We start from the raw sequence: 7793 nt of genomic DNA, 5'->3' as shown, positions 1-7793 counted from the left end.
GATGTAGAACATTTAGCTTTGTAAGAAACTACCACACTGTCTTCCAACATTGCTGTACCATTTTTGCCAGTTATTTGGATTTTAGCCATTCTCCTAGGTTTGTAGTTGTATCTTTTTGTTTAATTTGCATCTCCCTAATGACAGATAATGTAGGGTATCTTCACCTATGCTCACTTGTTATCTGTATGTTTCTGTGGTGAGGTCTCTATTCAGATCTTTTGCCCATTTTAAATGGATTGTTTATTTTCTTTTTGCTGAATTTTAGGAGTTCTTTGTATATTTGGATTGAAGGCCTTTAGCAGATATGTATTTTGAAAATGTTTTCTCCCAATCTGTCCTGTCTTTTCATTAACGTACTAGTGTCTTTTGCCAGAGCAGAGCTTTGAATTTTAATAAAGCTCAACTTATTCTTTTCTTCATGGTTTTGTGCTTTGGGTATTGTATGTAAAAACTCACCACAAAACCCAAGGTCATGTCGATTTTCTCCTATGTTTACTTTTAGAAGTTTTATAGTTTTATATTTCACATTTAGTTCTATGGTTTCTTTTGAGTTAGTTTTTATGTAACATGTAAGGTCTGTGTCTAGGTCCACTTTTTGCACATGGACATCCCCTGTTCTAGCATCATTTATTGAAAAGACTATTTTTTATGCATTAAATTGCCTTTGAACACCTGTCAAAGATCAGGTAATTATAAGTGTGTGTATCTACCTTTGGATTCTCTATTCTGTATTATTGACTTATGTCTATTTACTTGCCAATACCATGCTGTCTTGATTATGGTAGGCTTATAGTAAGCGTCTTAAAATAAGGTAGTGTGAGTCCTCCAAATTTGTTCTCCTTCAGTATTAGGTTGGTTAACTCTAGTTCTTTTGTCTTTCCATATAAACTTTAAAATCAGTTCACTGATATCTACAAAATAACTTGCTGGGGTTTTGAATAGGATTGAACTGTATCTATATGTAAAGTTGGGTAACAATATTGTGTCTTCCAATCCATGAATACAGAATATCTGTCCATTATTTACATCTTCTTTGTTATTTTTTAGCAGAATTTTGTACTTTCTGCCTTTAGATCATATACACACACATGTTGTGTATGCGTGTGTATGATGTATACCGAAGTTTTTTCTTTTTTATTGCAACTGTAAATGGGATTTAAAAAAAACATTATTTATTTCAAACTCCAATTGTTCATAACTGTTATATAGAAAGCAATTGACTTTTAAAATACTAACCTAATATCCTTTATCTCTGTTATACTCATTTATCTCACTTAATTCCAGGAGGTGTTTGTTTTGTTTACCTTAGTAGATTCTTTGGGATTCTCTATAGATAATCATGTCATCTCTGAATAAAGACAGTTTTATTTCTCTCATTTTCAATCTGTATGCCTCTTAATACTTTTCTTGTCTATTGCACTAGCTAAGACTTCCAGTATGATGTTGCATAGGAGTGGTTGAAAGAGGACATCCTTGCCTTTTTACTGAACATAAAGTCTCTCATCAGGAAGTATGATATTAGCTATAAGGCTTTTTGTAGATATTCTTTATCAAACTGAGAAAATTTCCCTGCGTTACTAGTTTACTGAGAGTTTTTATCTTAAATGAATATTGGATTTTGCCAAAAGTTTTTATAGCATATGACCATATGATTTTTTTATAGCCTTTTAATGTAATGGATTATGTTGATTGATTTTTGAATGGTGAAAAAGCCTTGCATACCTGGAATAAATTTCACCTGGTTGTGGTGTACAATTTTTCTTATACATTGTTGGATTTAATTTGCTAATATTTTTTGAGGAGGCTCATGACAGATATTGGCCTGTAGTTTTTCTTTCTTGTAATGTCTTTATCTGGTGATGGTGTTAGGGTAATAATGGTTTAATGCAGTGAATTACCAAGTGTCTCCCCTCTTTCTATTTTATGGAAGCAATGGTGGAGGACTGGTATCATTTCTTCATTAAATGTTTGGCAAAATAAACCAGCAAAACTATCTGGCCTTGGTGTTTTCTTTTTTGAAGGTTATTAACTACTATTAATTTCTTTAGTAGATTTAGGGCTATTCAGAATATGTATTTTTCCTTGTATGAGTATTGGTAGTTTGTCTTTTGAGTAATTGGTCTATTTCATCTAAGTTATCTAATTGGGAGCATAGAGTTCATAGTATTCTGTTATTATTCTTTTAATATCCATAGCATCAGAACTGATGATTTTTATTTCTGTTGTTGGTCATTTGTGTGTTTTTATTCCTTTGTTTAGCACGGGTAGAGTTTTAGAAATTTTATTGGGCTTTTAAAAGAACTACCTCTTGTTTTTGTTCATTTTCTCTACTGTTTTCCTTTTCTTAATTTTACTGACTTCTAATTATTGTTATTAATTTTCTTCTATTTTCTTTAGGCTTAAAGTGTTCTTTCTCTATTTTTCTAAGGTAAAAGCTGAGATAATGGATTTAGGTCTTTTGTATTTTCTTTTTTTTTTTTTTTTTTTTTTTTGTGGTATGCGGGCCCGGACGCGCAGGCTCAGCGGCCATGGCTCACGGGCCCAGCCGCTCCGCGGCATGTGGGATCCTCCCAGACCGGGGCGCGAACCCGGTTCCCCTGCATCGGCAGGCGAACGTGCAACCACTGCGCCACCAGGGAAGCCCCTTGTATTTTCTAACATAAATTTAATGTTAAATTTTTTTCCTGTAAGCAATGTTTTAGCTGCATCTGACAAATTATGATAAGTAGTATTTTCATCTTGACTTCACTCAAAATATTTTAAAAATTTCTCAAATGTTCTTTGATATATCTGTTATTTAGAAATGTTTTGTTTAATCCAAATATTTGGGGATTTCCCACCTGTATCTCTATCAACTACCAGCTTTATTCCATTGTTGCTTTGTATAACTTCTAATCTTTTACATTTGTTAATGTCTGTTTTATGGAACATAATATGATCTATTTTGGTGACTATTTCATATGAGATTTAGAAGAATGTGTATTCTCCTTCTGATAGATGGAGTAGTCTATAAGCATCGGCTGGACAAACTAATTGATAGTGCTCTTTAGATCACCTACTTCCTTACTGTTTTTCGGCCTGCTTGATCCATTACTGCCAGAGGGATGTTGAAGTCTCCAACTGTAATAGTGGACCTGTCTATTTCTACTTTTGGTTCTTTCAACTTTTACCTCATGCATCTTGACACTTTGTCGTTAGGGACATACACGTTTATGATCGTTATGTCTTCCTTAAGAACTGATCCTTTAACATTAAATAATCTTCATGCCTGATAACCTTCCTTGTTCTGAAGTTGGTTCTGTTTGAAATCAATATAGCTTCTCCAACTATCTTTTGATTAGTTTTAGCATGATGTATCTTTCTCAATCCCTTTACATTTTTAGACCTAAATTTTTAATTTTAAAGTAAGTTTCAGGTAGATAACATTTAGTTGAGTCTTGCTTCTTTACTCATTCTAGCAAGCCCTGTATTTTAATTTAAACCATTCACATTTAAAATAATTATTAATAATGTTGGATTAGTATATACCATGTTTATAACTGTTTTCTAGTCACTGCATTACTCTGTTTCTTCATTTCCCCATTTTACTGCCTTCTCTGCTTTTAGTTGATATTTTTACATAATTCCTTTTTATCTCCTCTCTTAGTATATCAATTATTCTTTCTTTTTTATTCTTTCATTAGTTTCTCTAGAACTTAGCAATAAAAATTTTCAACTAACCCAAACTCACCTTCAAAGTACACTATACCACTTCATGTGTAGTACAGGTTCCATAGATCAGAGTATTCTCAACTTCTCCTTCCCATCTCTTGTGACATTGCTGTCATTTATTTCACTATCCATATGCCGTAATCAACCAATATTTTGTTACTATTATTACTTTAGACATTTTTTAGATTATTTAAGAGTAATGGAAATAATTTTATTTTACCTCATTTATTTCTTCTCCAATGTTCTTCTTTTCTCTATGGAGATCCAAGTTTCTGACCTGTATAATTTTCCTTCTTCCTGAAGAACTTGTAACATTTCTTGTAGGGCAGGTCTATTGGCAAGAATTCCCTCATTTTTGGTTTGTCTGAGAATATTTATTTCTCCTTTACTTTTGAAGTATAATTTTGCTAGATATAGATTCTAGGTAGATTTTTTTTCCTGCAACATTTAAAATATTTTACTTCAGTCTCTTTTAACTTTCCTGGTTTCTGATAAGAAGTCCACTGTAATTCACTGTAATTCTCTATAGGTAATGAATTGTGGGTATTTTTCTAGCTTCTTTGAAGATTTTTCTCTTTGTCTTTGGTTTCCTTCAGTTGAATATGATATGCCTAGGCTTTAACGTTGTTATTGTCTGTGTGCTTTGCATTTTTTCCTGCTTTGTGTTCTCTAAGCTTCCTGCACCTGTGGTTTGATGTTTGTTATTCATTTAGAAATATTCTTGATGATTATTATAATAGTTTGAAAATTTCTTCTGCTCTGTATTCTCTCTCTCTCTTCTCATCCTGGTATTCCAATTATGTCTATTACATTTTAAAAAATTGTTCAACTGTTCTTGGATGGTCTATTCTGTCTTTCCATTATTTTTTTTCTGTTTGTATTTCATTTTGTGAAATTTCTATTGGACTCTTTTCAACATCACTGATTTTTTTCCCTCTATCTTGTTGAGTCTAGTGAAAAGTCTGTTGAAGGCATTCTTCATCTGGGTTACAGTGTTTTTTATTTCTAACATTTCCTTTTGGTTCTTACAGTTTTTGTTTCTTTGTTTATATAACCTATCTATTCTTGCATGTCTTCTTTTCCCCTAAGAGCCCTTAACACATGGATCACAGTTATTTTAAATTCCCCATTTGATAATTTCAACATCTGTGTCTTGAGTCCGGTTTCACTAATTGTTTTGTCTCTTCAGAGTGGTTTTTTTTTTTCTTGCCATATAACTTCACTGTAATTGTTTGTTGAGTTGTGTCTGGTATTAGGAATTGAGATAAATAAACCTTTAGTATGAGATTTATGGTAATCTAACTAGGGGTTGTGTTGTTTAATGTTTGCTGTTGTTAGAGGTATCAGAAGTGTCAAATTCTTTTAGTGTGTTTCTTTTTGTCTCCTCTCTTGACTCTGGGTTTCCTTAAGTACCCCTGAGAGAGTTGGTGTCTTTCAGCTCTTTCAACTCTAATCCACTGTTATTATAGTGAAGCCTATTGGTGGAATGGTAAGTTTGTGGGGGAGTTGGGTGATCCACAACGTTTTTGAATAAGTCTCTGTTTTTATGTGCCTGTGTCTTAGAACTGTGACCTTCACAAGTATTTCTTCAGTAATATAGTTTTTTTTCTCCTTGTTCTGACTCTACTTTTCCCAGTCTTTTTCCTTGAAGCATTGACCTCTATTGACAATTGTGTGTGTGTGTGCATGTGTGTGTGTGTGTGTTTTCTGATTGGTAAAATAGAATGGTTAGAGGCCAGAGTTAGATGAATGCCCTTCCCTCAAGTGTGATAATACTTTGCCCAAGTCTTTCCCTTGAAGATTAGGCCTTTGTCATAGAAAATTCTTTGGGTGTATTTCACAATGATCACTCTACCCCAGCACTCCAGTTCCAGAGTCATTAAGGGCATCTTGGGGGTTTTTCTTAAATCTTTACCATAAGAAACATGTGAGGTTCTTCTAGGTAAAGGCCACAGAAGTGTGAGTGTTTCCAGAAGTTTCTCCCTTTCACTCTAGTCCACATTCAGTCCAGCTATTCATCTAAATTGCCACTCAAGTTTTCCTACCAATTTGTAGCTTCTGTTTCAGATAAGCAAATCTCACCTGTATCTCAATGGATGTCTGTATCTCCAGAATTTGGGGTGGCAGTTTTCCCTGCAGCTTCAGGTTTCTGATGGATCCTAGGAAATCAGTCGATTTTCTCAGTTTTCCCACCTTTACCTTGTAAGAGCAAAAATAATGATTTCTGATCCCTTCACATGTCAGAGTTGGAATCAGAAGTCATATATAATTTTTTGAATGTAAAGAAAAACTTTTATTAAATCAGTAAACCCCAAGTGGTTCTGATGCATTAGTTTTGACATGTTTTATGCAATTTGATTTACTATTATTGTATTTAGGATGTTTGCATCTGTATTCATAGTAGTCATATTCTGTAAATTCATTTTTTACAATGTCATTATCAGGTTTAGTTAAGCTATTCTGAGAAAATGAGAATTAATAATATATTTTTCCTTAAATACTAGTAAAAATCTACTAGTGAGAATATTTATGCCTGGAGTATTCTCGTTTGGAAAGATTTTCACTTTGGATTCAATGTCTTTAACAGATATAGGACAATGTATACTTTCTATTTCTTTCTGCGATTTTTTCACTAGCTATGTTTTTAAGGAAATTTCCCATTTCATTGGTACAGTTGACCCTTGAACAACATGGTTTGAACTGCGTAGATCCACTTATACATGGATTTTTTTCAATAAATATGTGCTACAGTACTACAGGATCTGCAGTTTGTTCAATCTGTGAATGTGGGTCCTAGGATGCAGGACAACAGATACAGAGTGCCGAATGTAAAGTTACATGCAGATTTTCAACTGGGGAGGGGAGACTTGTTTGCACCTCTAACCCATGTTGTTCAATGGTCAACTGTATTTATTAAGGGGCAAAAAAGAGTTAGTTTTCAAATGTTATTTATATTAAAAAATTTTTAATTTAGGAAAATTGCAATTATCTACAAAGGCAAATAAGAGTATCTAGATGATTAGGAACATTATGTTCCCACTTTTATGTTCCCTGTACTTTTTTAGGTTTTGATGGTTAGATTTTAACAAATGCCACCCTTGCCTGAAGGACATCATCCATACATACAAAAATGCTGCAAATTCTACTTTCTTGTGGTAGAATTACCCAGTACTCAGGAAGCTGCAAAAGTGGTCAAAACTGGTTTTTAACTAAATCCCCACATTTAGCAAACACTACTGGAACTGACTTCTCTCCAATCCTTCCAATCATCTCTATTTGGCTTTGATCAAATCAACCCCATCCAACCAACTCCACTTTTGCTTTGATCTACCCAAAATACTGCTTATTATAAATTTGGCTTAAATTCCACTCATCCTCAAAAGTCTACGTAATTTTGCTTTTTTCTTCAAGAAGCAAAAAGTTGAAATTCCTTTTGCAGTTTCTCCTTTACCAGACTAATAATCTGAAGTAAATTTAGCATTTGATTTTCAAATAGTTAATTTTTATGGTATTAGTATAGTAAAGGACACACAAAAATCTCTATGCTCAGCATGTTTACATTCTAGTACAAGAAGGAAGACACTCATTAAAAAATATTAAATAAAATACTTCATATTAGATGATAAGTACTAAAAATCATGGAACAGGATACAAATAAACTTAAAGTCAGAAATAGAGGATTTAATATGAAACAAAACCCCTAGAATGGGAAATAGTCATATCATCAGATCTCTGGTACCTCACTAAACATTTTGAGTTTTATAATAAAAACAAAATCAGACTAGAGAAAAAAACTACATCCTCTCATCCTAGACACCTGTAAACATTAAGTACATTGGGAAAATAATTGTCCTGCATTAGCTGAGAATCTAAACAGGAAAAAAAATGAAGTAAGTAATCAATCAAGGTGCTTCAAGTCTGTATCAAGCAAATAATAATCCATTTTACCCTTAAAGTCAAAAGGAAAACTTTAAATGTTAAAGGATAAACTTGCAATTTAAAAAATTAATATTGGTGCTACAATATCAATTTTACACACTACCACTATTACATGCATTTCACAATTTGTTCCTCAGAAATGA

This window comes from Physeter macrocephalus, chromosome 11 (assembly GCF_002837175.3).
Source record: "Physeter macrocephalus isolate SW-GA chromosome 11, ASM283717v5, whole genome shotgun sequence".
NCBI lineage: Eukaryota > Metazoa > Chordata > Mammalia > Artiodactyla > Physeteridae > Physeter > Physeter macrocephalus.
The sequence above is the reverse complement of the archived record's forward strand: the minus strand, read 5'-3'. Positions refer to the sequence as shown.